Below are 14,756 nucleotides of genomic sequence, written 5' to 3'. Positions count from 1 at the left end.
ACGCTATGTTTTAGTATGAATTCAACGCAAGTCTTTGTACATGAGGCCCCTGATTTTTTTACTGCGTACGCACATTTACAGGTTTGTCCGTACGCAATGTTTTAGGATTAATTCAACGCAAGTCTTTGTACATGAGGCCCCTGGTCTCCGAATGGAGGCGTGGGTTCAAATCCCACTTCTGACAATAACTTTTCAGAAGCCTGAAAAAATGACATCTACGACTTAAGCAATATAGAATATGTTCTCAGATTTTAAATGTGGCAAATATCTATCACTTGACGAAAACTCAAACTTTTGGATTCCCATTAGTTTATTAATTGTGCCGATACTTACAGCACAGATGTTGTTCTGTCAGGATGGACGAGCGGTCTAAGGCGCCAGACTCAAGGGTTTCAACCTTCTCAAATACTAAGGCTTCTGGTCTCTGAATGGAGGCGTGGGTTCAAATCCCTCTTCTGACAACTATTTTTCAGGAGCCCGAAAAAATGTCAAAAATGACTTAAGCAATATAGAATATGTTCTCAGATTTTAAATAGGGCAAATATATATCACTTGACGAAAGCTCAGACTTTTGAATTCCCATTAGTTTATTAATTGCACCGATACTTACAGTACAGCTGTCGTACTGTCAGGATGGCCGAGCGGTCTAAGGTGCCAGACTCAAGAGTTTCAACCTTCTCAAATACTGAGGCTTCTGGCCTCTAATTGGAGGTGTGGGCTCAAGGCCCACTTCTGACAACAACTTTTCAGAAGCCTGAAAAAATTCCATGTATCCTTACATGTCACTTAAGCAACATAGCATGTGTTTCAGATATTAAATATGGCAAATATCTATCACTTGACAAAAGCTCATACTTTTGGATTCCCATTAGTTTATTAATTGCACCGATACTTACAGCGCAGCTGTCATACTGTCAGGATGGCCGAGCGGTCCAAGGCGCCAGACTCAAGGGTTTCAACCTTCTCAAATACTGAGGCTTCTGATCTCCGGTTGGAAGCGTGGGTTCAAATCCCACTTCTGACAACAACTTTTCAGAAGCCTGAAAAAATTCCATATATCCTTATATGTCACTTAAGCAATATAGCATGTGTTTCAGATATTAAATATGGCAAATATCTGTCACTTGACGAAAGCTCACACTTTTGGATTCCCATTAGTTTATTAATTGCAACGATACTTACAGCGCAGCTGTCGTATTGTCAGGATGGCCGAGCGGTCTAAGGCGCCAGACTCAAGGGTTTCAACCTTCTCAAATACTGAGGCTTCTGGTCTCCGAATGGAGGCGTGGGTTCAAATCCCACTTCTGACAATAACTTTTCAGAAGCCCGAAAAAATGACATCTACGGCTTAAGCAATATAGAATATGTTCTCAGATTTTAAATGTGGCAAATATCTATCACTTGACGAAAACTCAGACTTTTGGATTCCCATTAGTTTATTAATTGCGCCGATACTTACAGCATAGTTGTCGTTCTGGTCTCAGATTTTAAATGTGGCAAATATCTATCACTTGATGAAAACTCAGACTTTTGGATTCCCATTAGTTTATTAATTGCACCGATACTTACAGCACAGCTGTCGTACTGTCAGGATGGCCGAGCGGTCTAAGGCGCCAGACTCAAGAGTTTCAACCTTCTCAAATACTGAGACTTCTGGTCACCGAATGGAGGCGTGGGTTCAAATCCCACTTCTGACAACTGTTTTTCAGGAGCCTGAAAAAATGTCATAAATGACTTAAGCAATATAGAATATGTTCTTAGATATTAAATATGGCAAATATCTGTCACTTGACGAAAGCTCAGACTTTTGGATTCCCATTAGTTTATTAATTGGACCGATACTTACAGCACAGCTGTCGTACTGTCAGGATGGCCGAGCGGTCTAAGGCGCCAGACTCAAGGGTTTCGACCTTCTCCAATACTGAGGCTTCTGGTCTCCGAGTGGAGGCGTGGGTTCAAATTCCACTTCTGACAACAACTTTTCAGAAACCTGAAAAAAATCCATATATCATTATATGTCACTTAAGCAACATAGTATGTGTTTCAGATATTAAATATGGCAAATATCAACCACTTGAAGAAAACTCTGACTTTTGGATTCCCATTAGTTTATTAATTGCACCGATACTTACAGCACAGCTGTCGTACTGTCGGGATGGCCGAGCGGTCTAAGGCGCCATACTCAACGGTTTCATCCTTCTCAAAAACTGAGGCTTCTGGTCTCGGAATGGAGGCGTGGGTTCAAATCCTACTTCTGACAACAACTTTTCAGAAGTCCGAAAAAATGACATCTACGACTTAAGCAATATAGAATATGTTCTCAGATTTTAAATGTGGCAAATATCTATCACTTACAAAAGCTGAAACTTTTGGATTCCCACTATTTCATTAACTGTACCCATACTTACAGCAAAGCTGTCGTACTGTCAGGATGGCCGAGCAGTCTAAGGCGCCAGACTCAAGGGTTTCGACCTTCTCAAATACTGAGGCTTCTGGTCTCCGATTGGAGGCATGGGTTTAAATCCCACTTCTGACAGCAACTTTTCAGAAGCCTGAAAAAATTCCATATATCCTTATATGTCACTTAAGCAATATTGCATGTGTTTCAGATATTAAATATGGCAAATATCTGTCACTTGAGGAAAGCTCAGATTTTTGGATTCCCATTAGTTTATTAATTGCACCGATACTTACAGCACAGATGTTGTTCTGTCAGGATGGACGAGCGGTCTAAGGCGCCAGACTCAAGGGTTTCAACCTTCTCAAATACTGAGGCTTTTGGTTTCCGAATGGAGGCGTGGGTTCAAATCCCTCTTCTGACAACTATTTTTCAGGAGCCCGAAAAAATGTCAAAAATGACTTAAGCAATATAGAATATGTTCTCAGATTTTAAATAGGGCAAATATCTATCACTTGACGAAAGCTCAGACTTTTGGATTCCCATTAGTTTATTAATTGCACCGATACTTACAGCACAGCTGTCGTACTGTCAGGATGGCCGAGCGGTCTAAGGCGCCAGACTCAAGAGTTTCAACCTTCTCAAATACTGAGGCTTCTGCCCTCCGAATGGAGGCGTGGGTTCAAATTCCACTTCTGACAGCAACTTTTTAGAAACCTGAAAAAAAATCCATATATCATTATATGTCACTTAAGCAACATAGTATGTGTTTCAGATATTAAATATGGCAAATATCAACCACTTGAAGAAAACTCTGACTTTTGGATTCCCATTAGTTCTCTATTTGTACCGATACTTACAGCAAAGCTGTCGTACTGTCAGGATGGCCGAGCGGTCTAAGGCGCCAGAATCAAGGGTTTCGACCTTCTCAACTGCTGAGGCTTCTGGTCTCCAATTGGAGGCGTGGGTTCAAATCGCACTTCTGACAACAACTTTTCAGAAACCTGAAAAAATTCCATATATCATTATATGTCACTTAAGCAATATAGTATGGGTTTCAGATATTAAATATGGCAAATATCAACCACTTGAAGAAAACTCTGACTTTTGGATTCCCATTAGTTCATTAATTGCACCGACACTTACAGCACAGCTTTCATACTGTCAGGATGGCCGAGTGGTCCAAGGTGCCAGACTCAAGGGTTTCGAGCTTCTCAAATACTGAGGCTTCTGGTCTCCGATTGGAGGCATGGGTTCAAATCCCACTTCTGACAGCAACTTTTCAGAAACCTGAAAAAATTCCATATATCATTATATGTCACTTAAGCAACATAGTATGTGTTTCAGATATGAAATATGGCAAATATCAACCACTTGAAAAAAACTCTGACTTTTGGATTCCCATTAGTTCTCTATTTGTACCGATACTTACAGTAAAGCTGTTGTACTGTCAGGATGGCTGAGCGGTCTAAGGCGCAAGACTCAAGGGTTTCAACCTTCTCAAATCTTGAGGCTTCTGGTCTCCAAATGGAGGCGTTGGTTCAAATCCCACTTCTGACAACTATTTTTCAGGAGCCCAAAAAAATGTCATAAATGACTTAAGCAATATAGAATATGTTCTCAGATTTTAAATGTGGCAAATATCTATCACTTTCAAAAGTTCAAACTTTTGGATTCCCATTAGTTTATTGATAGTACCGATGAGTATGAATGCGATCCGCCATGATGACGTTATCATGTGATCTACAACGTTAAAGCAAGAGCAACAATTTAAAAGATATGAGCGACAGGTTTAATTCATCTATTTGTATATATTATGATGTTGATCAAATTTCTCATTTTGTGGTCTTCTAGTAGAAACAGATAACTTTAAGATTGTTTTTAGGCTATAACCCAGTTTAATCCTTAAAGATGTTATTTTTTATTACGAAAACCTAAAATCGTAACCACTTGAATATGTTTTTAATTTATTTATGTGCAAAATTGTTTATCCACATGCAAAACTGGCTTGAAATCTCCTTTGTTTTCCTCTTTTTATTGTTGGATTTCTCTTGTTTCATCCCCGAGGATTATAAATAACAAAAAACAACACATGCAATTTTAATGCATTTTGATTAAATGAATATTACGGTAATTTAAAGAAATTTAATCTTTTTTTTTTCACGTGTAGAGAATCACATGTACGCAAACCCTTTACAGTTTTTTCTGTCATTATGATTTTTTACTGATAAAACAGCCTACTATCTTTTCCTGCCGTTGTATGTACTTATAAGTTCTGCAGTGATAATAAAATAAAATAAAGGCGACAGGTGCACAGAATACCCAATGGCATCACGACAACCCTACCTAGTACGTTTCCCTCCTTGTTTGCAATATCTGCACAAAGGAGACGTCAATCAGCTGCTGGAAGATCACGTCTTTGGAGAAGACTTTTGATTTTACACTCAAAAGATTTAAGTATTACTTAGAAATTAAACATGACCTCGGAATGCATTGCTAGACAACACCAACTCTTATGAACTATAATACTGATAAATGCTAACCACTAATGAATTATATATTTAGTAAAATGAACTACATGCATTTTTTAATACGCCATATGCATGACATATTCATGACTATGCAGTCAATGTGAATAATCTCAATTCTCAGTCAAGTAATGAATTAATGCTATATTCTATTAACTGATAACAAGAAACATGAATACATTTGTAAAAGAATAAATAAAAGTAACCTTGATGTTAAATAAATACAAGCCAAAGACACATAAAACAAAGCTTTATTCAAAGTAATTGTTCTAACAATCATGTGTGTTCACAGCCTGTAAATAACAACTGCCATCAACAGCTGTGCCAATTCTGCAGCTTTATTCTGATGAAGCAGCTGACCACCGTGTCCACCTTCACCCGTCTCTGCCGTCCATCACGTCCTGTCCCTGTAACATCCAGAAAAGTTTCAAGTCACCTCTGTGATTCATGTGCTCAATACTGCATTTACACCCGCATTTTATCCAACACAAATGCTCTTCTATTTATCTATTTATTTATATTAATAAAAAAGATCAGTTATGTTCAGTTACTATATGTACATGCGTTTATTTACATTCCATTCATATAAAGTAAATGGTGTTGACAACAGTGAATTCTACTGTAACAGCACACAACACTCAGATGTCTATTACGTGCTCATCTGCAATTCTTTTCGAACTTTTTCCTGTCACATATAAATTAGACATTTAACAATCATCTTTAAGATGTATGTGGTTTATGTACATTCACTTTGGAGATATTCGTGTGTTTACTGGATCTCCCCTGTTTGCTATAGCCTACATATAAAACATGTTTTTACAGAACAATCACAATTATACTAGTGTTACACCTTAAACAATTTAGTTCTACGCGATTGTGACACAAGGAACAGCGTAAGGTTACTCACTTTTGAAAACACCCTTGTTGCTGTTCTCCATCACGTTTGATGATGACGTATTGATCTCCCGTGGGCTTCTTCGAAATCTGGGCGGGACGCAGTAGGCATCCGGGGATCTCTTGCTTACTCTTTTGTGATTACTCTTCTCACGTACCCATATCGCCTACTATGTAGTAGGTAAGTAGGCATATTCGAACGATACTTAGGTATACGTACACCTGAATCTCGCGAGAAATAGTGCTTCATCCAGGTAAATCTCGCCTACTCTTTTGTGGTTTTTGAGATTTCATGCATACTTTTTCTTCGCCTACTGCTTTTTGCCTACTAAATAGCATGGAAGTATGCGATTTCGGATGCAGCCTGAGTTTTCGTCAAGTAATAGATATTTGCAATATTTATTATCTGAAACACATACTATATTGCTTAAGTGACATATAAGGATATATGGAATTTTTTCAGGCTTCTGAAAAGTTGCTGTCAGAAGTGGGATTTGAACTCACACCTCCAATCGGAGACCAGAAGCCTCAGTATTTGAGAAGATTGAAACCCTTGAGTCTGGCGCCTTAGACCACTCGGCCATCCTGACAGTACGACATTAATAAACTAATGGGAATCCAAAAGTTTGAGCTTTTGAAAGTGATAGATATTTGCCACATTTAAAATCTAAGAACATATTCTATATTGCTTAAGTCATTTATGACATTTTTTCGGGCTCCTGAAAAATAGTTGTCAGAAGTGGGATTTGAACCCACGCCTCCATTTGGAGACGAGAAGCCTCAGGATTTGAGAAGATTGAAACCCTTGAGTCTGGCGCCTTAGACCGCTCGGTCATCCTGACAGGACGACAGCTATGCTGTAAGTATCGGTGCAATTAATGTAATAGTAGGAATCCAAAAGTTTCAGCTTTTGTAAGTGATAGATATTTGCCACATTTAAAATCTGAGAACATATTCTATATTGCTTAAGTCGTAGATGTCATTTTTTCGGGCTTCTGAAAAGTTATTGTCAGAAGTGGGATTTGAACCCACGCCTCCATTCGGAGACCAGAAGCCTCAGTATTTGAGAAGGTTGAAACTAGAGGTCGACCGACATTGGTTTTTACCGATACCGATAGCTAGGTTGGACCACACTGGCCGATACCGATTAATTAACCGATAGTTTTTGAAAATGGATACTGAACGGCAACTAAAATAGTGCTGTACTATTTAAAAAAAAATACTAAACCATACTTTGTAAATGAATAAAAATATTAATAATAATTATATATTGATCATTAAAGTTATTTCATAGTTCATTAATGTTAACAAAATAAACTTCAAAATTTAACAATATTACAGTAAATGTTGAAATTAACAGACTCTAACAAGGAACAACACTTCTATTCTACAGCTTTCATCAATCTTAGTTGATGTTACAAATGGGCTCATTGTAAAGTGGTGTGAATCTTTACATTTTAACAATATGTAAAATTGCAGGTTTTATGCCTTTTGTTTATATTTGGAATCTCTGTATGTCAGTAGGCCTACTGCCATCTTAAAATTAAGATTCAATTTAATTACGATTTTCAATATTTTCAATATCAACTAAATATAACCATGCGTCGACCAGGTCCGTGTACTTTTTCGTTCATTCATTATTCTATTTTGGAATGAAAGATGAAATTTAAAAAAGGGTGCAGCTTGGTTTTATGTTTAAAAGAAAAAAAGCAGAAATGGCTGTATTTTATTTTCCAAATGTATTGTTGTCATCAAATAATAGTATTAGAAAATTGGACGCATTTCTGATCGTTTTTTAATTTGTAATATTTATTTGTACATTTATTGTATTTCATTTGACTGATCCTATCTTTACTCGGAAGTAAATTACACCGTCGTGCGGGGATCAATTATTATTGTCTAGTATCACTTAAAATACTACTAAGATCCATTACTATCACACGAGCCAATGGCAATTAAATGCATGGATGCATAGTCAGATAATGAATGAAATACAACTGTTCACGAACAGAAGATTGTATTTGACTCATGTTGCATACGCAATGACAATTATGCCTACTGTAAATATAGATTTACAACTACAATTAGAGTTGTTTGGATAAAATGCATTCACATGTTTGCCTAGCTGTGATAGGCTACAATTTATCTCCATTAATACTATTTTCTCAATTCTGCGCATATATTTTCACTTACCTTACATCAATTGCTCGATCAATATTATCATCGCATATTTTACATTTGTAACTGTAGGTACCACAAACAATTTAATATAGATAAGTTTGTGTATTTTTACAGGTAGTAAAATACTGTGTGCTGCACCAGAGAGATGATTCATGAAAAAGATGGTCTTTACTCATCTCACTTGCACAAAATAAATGCAGTAATAGAAAGTACAGAAACGCACAAAATACACTGAAATACACTGAGAATTATATGCATTTAAAAATTTGGTCGGGTTGAAGTCATCCCCTCGGATCTTCTGCATCCACTCAGCCCCTACGCAGCGTCAACGGGGAATGCAACGAAACAGTACATAACGGCACACAACGATGAAGTGCTGAGGCTGTCACACTCTGAAAGGCAAGTCTGCTCTCTTGAATCCTAAACACTCAATGTGAAAAATATCTCTGTGGTAATGGAACTCGGTCGCTAATTACTGTTAATTTACACACACACACACACACACACACACAGAGAGAGAGAGAGAGAGAGAGAGAGAGAGAACAGCGAACCCACTCCAAAGTCCCGATCTGAATCAAATGATTTTTCGCGACACGCGATCCGATGGTCTCTCTTTTAGGCGCGCTCACGATTACACTGCGTTTAAAATCTGACAAGTTTTATGTGATGTGAATAATCAGCCTTTCTAAGCTTGTGAAGTGAAGTACAGATTCCCTCTTTACACTGTTTGCGTAGTTGCTGCACACTGACAACACAGCGCCCTCTATGGTATACAAAATACGATGGTCATAGAATTTGGTGTAACACCCATAGACATATTGTTATGTCTATGGTAAGGCAAGGCAAGGCAAGTTTATTTATATAGCACATTTCATACACAATGGTAATTCAAAGTGCTGTACATAAAAAGGAATTAAAATCACAATAGCATAAAAATCATAAAAATTTAAAATAATAATCACAACAATAAAAACAAAATTAAGAACATTTAAGATGATTTAAAAAAAAGAAAATGATTTCAAATGAATTAATACAGAAATGATTATACATAAAATAATGCAATCTGTTCGGACGTAGCACAGTGCTCATTCAATAAATGCACAACTGAACAGATGAGTTTTGAGTCTGCATTTAAATGTGACTAATGTATTAGCACATCTGATCTCTTCTGGAAGCTGATTCCAACTGCGGGCGGCATAATAGCTAAAAGCAGATTCCCCCTGTTTTGTGTGAACCCTTGATATTACTAACTGACTCGATCCTAGTGATCTGAGTTGTCTGTTAGGTTTATATTCAGTGAGCATATCTGCAATGTATGTAGGTCCTAGGCCATTGAGTGCTTTATAAACAAGTAAAAGTACTTTAAAATCTATCCTAAACATAACTGGAAGCCAGTGTAAGGACCTGAGGACTGGTGTAATATGCTCTGATTTTTTGGTTCTAGTCAGAATCCTGGCAGCAGCGTTCTGTATGAGCTGCAGCTGTCTAATGGTCTTCTTGGGAAGGCCAGTGAGGAGACCATTACAATAGTCCACCCTGCTGGTGATAAAGGCATGAACAAGTTTCTCCAAATCTTAATGGGAAACAAAACATCTAATTCTTGCAATGTTTTTAAGATGATAGTATGCTGATTTAGTTACTGCTTTGACATGGCTACTGAAACTGAGGTCTGACTCCAGAATCACACCCAGATTCTTGACTTGATTTTTTGTTTTTTGACCCCTAGTGTCAAGGTACGCATTTACCTTATGAACTTCATCTTTGTTTCCAAATGCAATGACTTCTGTTTTCTCCTTGTTTAACTGTAAAAAGTTTTGGCACATCCAACTGTTAATTTCATCAATGCATTGGCAGAGGGAGTCAATGGGGCTGTAGTCATTTGGCGATAAGGCTAGGTAAATCTGGGTATCATCTGCATAGCTGTGATATGCTATTTGGTTCTTTCTCATTATTTGACTTAGTGGGAGCATATACAGGCTGAACAACAGAGGCGCTAGAATTGAGCCTTGTGGGACTCCGCATGTCATGGACGTCCACTTAGACTTATGTTCTCCTATACTCACATAATAGCTTCTCCCTTCTAAGTATGACCTGAACCAGTTGAGAACCATCCCAGAAAGCCCGACCCAGTTTTCCAGTCTATCTAAAAGAATGTTATGATCGACTGTGTCGAACGCAGCACTGAGATCTAGTAATACCAGCACTGATATTTTGCCAGAATCTGAATTTAGGCGAATATCATTTATTATCTTTATGAGCGCTGTCTCTGTGCTATGATGTTGTCTGAAGCCAGATTGGAAATGATCCAGGTATCCATTTGAGTTTAAGTAGTGATTCAGCTGATTGAAAACAACCTTTTCAATAATCTTACCTATGAAAGGAAGATTTGATATTGGTCTATAGTTGCTCAATATGGTGTTATCAAGATTTCTCTTTTTCAAAAGGGGCTTAACAGCTGCAGTTTTCAGTGAGTTTGGAAAAGTCCCAGAAAGAAGTGAGGTGTTCACCACTTCTAAGAGATCTGCTTCCAAACAGCTAAGCACACTTTTGAAAAAAGATGTGGGAAGTGTGTCAAGGTAGCAGGTTGACGATTTGAGGTGCTGTACTGTTTCTTCCAAAATGTTGCTATCGATTGCTTCAAAAGTAGACATAGTGACTTCTTTTTGAGATTGCGGTCGAATCTGTCTGATCTCTGCATAACTTGAGGGTGTGCTGATTGTCTTTCTGATATTATTGATCTTCTCAGAAAAGCCACATCCGCTCAGCTTTTCTGCATTGTCTTTTCATACTCTGTACTGCTGTTGATTTTCTCCACGATGATTTCTGTCTGCCTGACATCTTTCTGATTTTCACAGGTGCGATGTCATCAATGACATTCTTAACTTTTGAGTCAAAGGACTCCAGGAGAAGATCAACAGAGTCTGCAGAAATGCTTGGCATTGAAGATATAGCCTTCATAAATAGCACACTAGTGTTATCGTTAATGCATCTCTTTCTGACAGAGACAGATCTACATTCATTAGGAGCAGAGATCAATATATCAAAGAAAATACAGAAGTGATCAGATAGTGCTACATCCTTGATAACAGTGGATGAAATGTTTAGACCCTTACTGATGAGTAAATCAAGAGTGTGTCCACGATTGTGTGTAGGCCCATGCACATGCTGAATCAGGTCAAACGTGTTCAAAACCGTTATAAGTTCTTTTGTGGTTTTGATTTATGCATTTTCTATATGAACATTAAAATCCCCTGCAATAACAAAACAGTCAAACTCTGAACAAATCATTGATAGCAGTTCTGTGAACTCTTCAACAAAGGATGGAGAGTATTTTGGGGGCCTGTAAATAATGATGAATAGAATGCGTGGAGCACCTTTCAACACAATCCCTAGATATTCAAATGACATGTACTGACCAAATGACACTTGCTTGCATTGATAGACATCTTTAAATAGAGCAGCTACGCCACCACCTCTCCTAACAGCTCTGCAGACACTCATGAAAGTAAAGTTAGGAGGGGCTACTTCATTGAGGACTGTTGCGCTGCAGCTGTCTTCTAGCCATGTTTCATTTAGAAACATAAAATCCAGGTTGTTTGTAGTTATAAAATCATTGATCAGATGTGATTTATTTTTTAGTGAGCGAATGTTTAAAAATGCTAGCTTGATGGCATTACTTTTTGTCTCTAGAGCAATCTTAGTTTGATACCTAATAGGCCTCAGATTAGATTGGTCAACCGTACGACTTGAGATGGCCTTTGACTTTCTATCACATATTAAAACAAAAATAGGGAAAACTACAGGCACACTGGGTTCCCGCTTGTTATGTAAACATTCCAGAGTGTTGCTGCAATTATAGCGGGGACCCGACACATATCACTGAGAGCTGTTATCAGTTGTTTTTGGTTCACTCACAGCAGACACAGGAGGGTTTGGGCCCTGACGTTGTGGCAGCGGCCGGAGAGCTCTCACAGGAGGAGGAGGAGGGCGAGCTGGACCCACAGGTTTTGGTGGTTGTGGTGCCCGCCGTTTTTTAGTTGATAACTGGGGGCTTGCAGCAAAAGAGTGGGAGAGTCTGGTTCCAGCATATACCAGTTCCTCCATTTTCTGTGAGAAGTTTAAAAGTGGAGATGCTGGAGAGAGGGATAATGTGTCTGGTGAATGGAGCTCTGGCTCTGGTGTTTCCGGTGGCTGAAATATGTTGTCCTGGCTTCCCTGACTGTTTACCAGAAAGTCGTCCTTCGGTGCTGAGTCTTGGAGCTGTTGTAATACGTCACAGTCTGTCTGTGATGAGCTCTCTGGGCAGGGCTCAGCCAGGAAAGTGTCCATAAGCAGTGCTTGTTGTGGCTGTGTGGCGATGTCAGTGTCCTTGTGGGTTGTGTTGACATCATGATGAATCTGAGGCTGATAAGATGTCCTGTCGTCACGCATACATTGTCCAAGTGTGTGTGTGCCATTCATGTTGGGTGGACTGACACATTCTACTGATGGATGCCGGAGTGAAAAATATATATTGTCCTTTAGCACTCTCGCACCAAGTTTGTTTGGGTGGAGGCCGTCCAGTTTGAACAATTGTCTATGGCCCCAGAAAAGGTTGAAGTTGTCAATGAAGTTGACTCCTTTTAGACTGCAGGTTCTTTGTAGCCAGGTATTCAGTCCAAGCAACCGTGAAAACATGTTAGTTCCCCTTGCTGGGAGTGGTCCACTGATGAACGACTGAACTTCAAGTCTTCGAAGTGTTTCAATGAGTTCACCAAAATCCTTCTTTAGGAGTTCTGACTGCTCTTTCCGAATATCATTCTTTCCTACATGGATGATGATTCGATTTGCAGTCTTGTGTTTCATTAGAATGTTCCGAAGTTCCTTGTTCACATCAGAGACGGTTGCTTGAGGACAGCAGCATGTAATTGTAGTTCTGCTACTTCTATTTCCGATAATAGAGTCTCCCACTATCAGAGTCCTGTGCTCGGCTGCGCTCTGAGCTGAGTGCCGCTGTCTGCTCGACCTTGCGCGCCTCTTTGTAGCGATGTTAGCAGCTGGCTGATACGATTCATGTTCAGTCACATTTGGGGATTCCTCACCCACATTCATTAATGCCTCAAATCTGTTTTCAAGCGGTATAGGGGGTGGTAAAACACTAACCCTATCTGGAGTAGAGGATGATATCGCAGCAATACGAGATACTCTTACAGTCTAATGTCTCGAGTGCCTTTGGGTCTCGCTCCCTGTTTTTGCCATCGATTTGTGTGTCGATCAGTTTTGGCTTGTTCCTCTACACTTATAAACTGTCGATATTGACTAGATTCACAGGACTCACCGGCTGTATGCTGAGGGGGTCCGTGATGATGATCTTCTGTGTGTTCCGCCTGTTTTGGAAGTCCAGCAAGTAACTTTGTTTCTAAAACCACAAATCCTTTCATGTCTCATTATTTTAACCACTCATCTGTCACAGTTAAATCTGACCCCATTTTAGTCTTGTAACTCGGCTGATAAGGCCAATTGTTACACTTTTATGGGAGACCGCCTGGGAATACCAGGTGCTGTAAGCTTTTGCCTTTTCTTCACTATTTATATAATATGCTGGCTTTTACGGAGGCTGATCTTTAAATAGCCCACTTTTTGGAGCAGCCCTCGCTTATGGCCATACCGCGCTGAGAGCGCCCGATCTCGTCTGATCTCAGAAGCTAAGCAGCGTCGGGCCTGGTTAGTACTTGGATGGGAGACCGCCTGGGAATACCAGGTGCTGTAAGCTTTTGCCTTTTCTTCACTATTTATATAATATGCTGGCTTTTACGGAGGCTGATCTTTAAATAGCCCACATTTTGGAGCAGCCCTCGCTTATGGCCATAAGGCGCTGAGAGCGCCCGATCTCGTCTGATCTCGGAAGCTAAGCAGCGTCGGGCCTGGTTAGTACTCGGGCCTGGTTAGTACTTGGATGGGAGACCGCCTGGGAATACCAGGTGCTGTAAGCTTTTGCCTTTTCTTCACTATTTATATAATATGCTGGCTTTTAGAAAGACGTGTTTTACCGCTCTATTTATTACAATCATTTAAATGTATTATAGAGTTTTAAGTGTTTTACATGTTTTTTAGGCCATTTTATTACTCTTAACATTTTAAGTGTATGTGTCTTTAATAAATGGATGGTTGGCCTGTCATGTGACTAGACACATGACAGGAAGCAGGAAGTACAACTGTATAAGAGAGCAGCATGACAAACAAAGGACAGTCACCAAACTGTTGGATTGAGGAGTTGCTAATTTTAGAGCTCACCTTTCCATTCACCACCTGCAAACTTTGGATTACACTTTCTGTGGATTGTATATACACTGGTGGACACTCACATTGGACTTATCAACACACTGGGATTCTTGGACTGTTTTTAGGGTATGGACAAATGAAATGTATTCTTTTAACAGAGTTTACCTGTTTTTAGGGTATGGAAAAATGAACTGTATTCTTTTAACAGAGTTGACCTAGTTTTATCGTGTTGTTTTAAAGTCTTTTATGTGAACCTTGTAAATACACCAAATCTATTTAAACCAATTTTCTTTTATGTCTCATTCTTTTAACCACTAGTCATCTCTCACAGTTAAATCTGACCCCATTTTAGTCTTGTAACTCGGCTGATAAGGCCGATTGTTACACTTTTATGGGAGACCGCCTGGGAATACCAGGTGCTGTAAGCTTTTGCCTTTTCTTCACTATTTATATAATATGCTGGCTTTTACGGAGGCTGATCTTTAAATAGCCCA

The 14,756-nt window shown here is 39.0% G+C and overlaps 7 non-coding genes and 1 pseudogene across 7 annotated transcripts; 7 read left to right on the top strand and 1 right to left on the bottom strand.

Annotated features, from left to right (window-relative positions):
* The first annotated feature begins 913 nt into the window (after positions 1 to 913).
* trnal-caa (transfer RNA leucine (anticodon CAA)) lies at positions 914 to 1,024 on the top strand. The gene is made up of 2 exons: positions 914 to 951; positions 986 to 1,024. It is a non-coding gene; the product is annotated as a tRNA-Leu (tRNA).
* Positions 1,025 to 1,199: 175 nt separating this feature from the next.
* On the top strand, positions 1,200 to 1,310 carry trnal-caa (transfer RNA leucine (anticodon CAA)). The gene is made up of 2 exons: positions 1,200 to 1,237; positions 1,265 to 1,310. It is a non-coding gene; the product is annotated as a tRNA-Leu (tRNA).
* Positions 1,311 to 1,586: 276 nt separating this feature from the next.
* trnal-caa (transfer RNA leucine (anticodon CAA)) lies at positions 1,587 to 1,697 on the top strand. Its single transcript has 2 exons — positions 1,587 to 1,624; positions 1,652 to 1,697. It is a non-coding gene; the product is annotated as a tRNA-Leu (tRNA).
* Positions 1,698 to 1,863: 166 nt separating this feature from the next.
* On the top strand, positions 1,864 to 1,974 carry trnal-caa (transfer RNA leucine (anticodon CAA)). Its single transcript has 2 exons — positions 1,864 to 1,901; positions 1,929 to 1,974. It is a non-coding gene; the product is annotated as a tRNA-Leu (tRNA).
* A 1,587-nt stretch (positions 1,975 to 3,561) lies between these two features.
* On the top strand, positions 3,562 to 3,672 carry trnal-caa (transfer RNA leucine (anticodon CAA)). The gene is made up of 2 exons: positions 3,562 to 3,599; positions 3,627 to 3,672. It is a non-coding gene; the product is annotated as a tRNA-Leu (tRNA).
* Positions 3,673 to 6,299: 2,627 nt separating this feature from the next.
* Positions 6,300 to 6,410, bottom strand: trnal-caa (transfer RNA leucine (anticodon CAA)). The gene is made up of 2 exons: positions 6,373 to 6,410; positions 6,300 to 6,345 (listed from the first exon to the last, which is right to left on the bottom strand). It is a non-coding gene; the product is annotated as a tRNA-Leu (tRNA).
* A 7,224-nt stretch (positions 6,411 to 13,634) lies between these two features.
* On the top strand, positions 13,635 to 13,753 carry LOC141326692 (5S ribosomal RNA). The gene has a single exon (XR_012354046.1). It is a non-coding gene; the product is annotated as a 5S ribosomal RNA (ribosomal RNA).
* Positions 13,754 to 13,837: 84 nt separating this feature from the next.
* LOC141326918 (5S ribosomal RNA) lies at positions 13,838 to 13,973 on the top strand (annotated as a pseudogene).
* Positions 13,974 to 14,756: the final 783 nt, after the last annotated feature.

Source organism: Garra rufa, chromosome 2, assembly GCF_049309525.1.
Source record: "Garra rufa chromosome 2, GarRuf1.0, whole genome shotgun sequence".
Lineage (NCBI taxonomy): Eukaryota > Metazoa > Chordata > Actinopteri > Cypriniformes > Cyprinidae > Garra > Garra rufa.
This window is presented reverse-complemented; position numbering and strand designations above follow the sequence as displayed.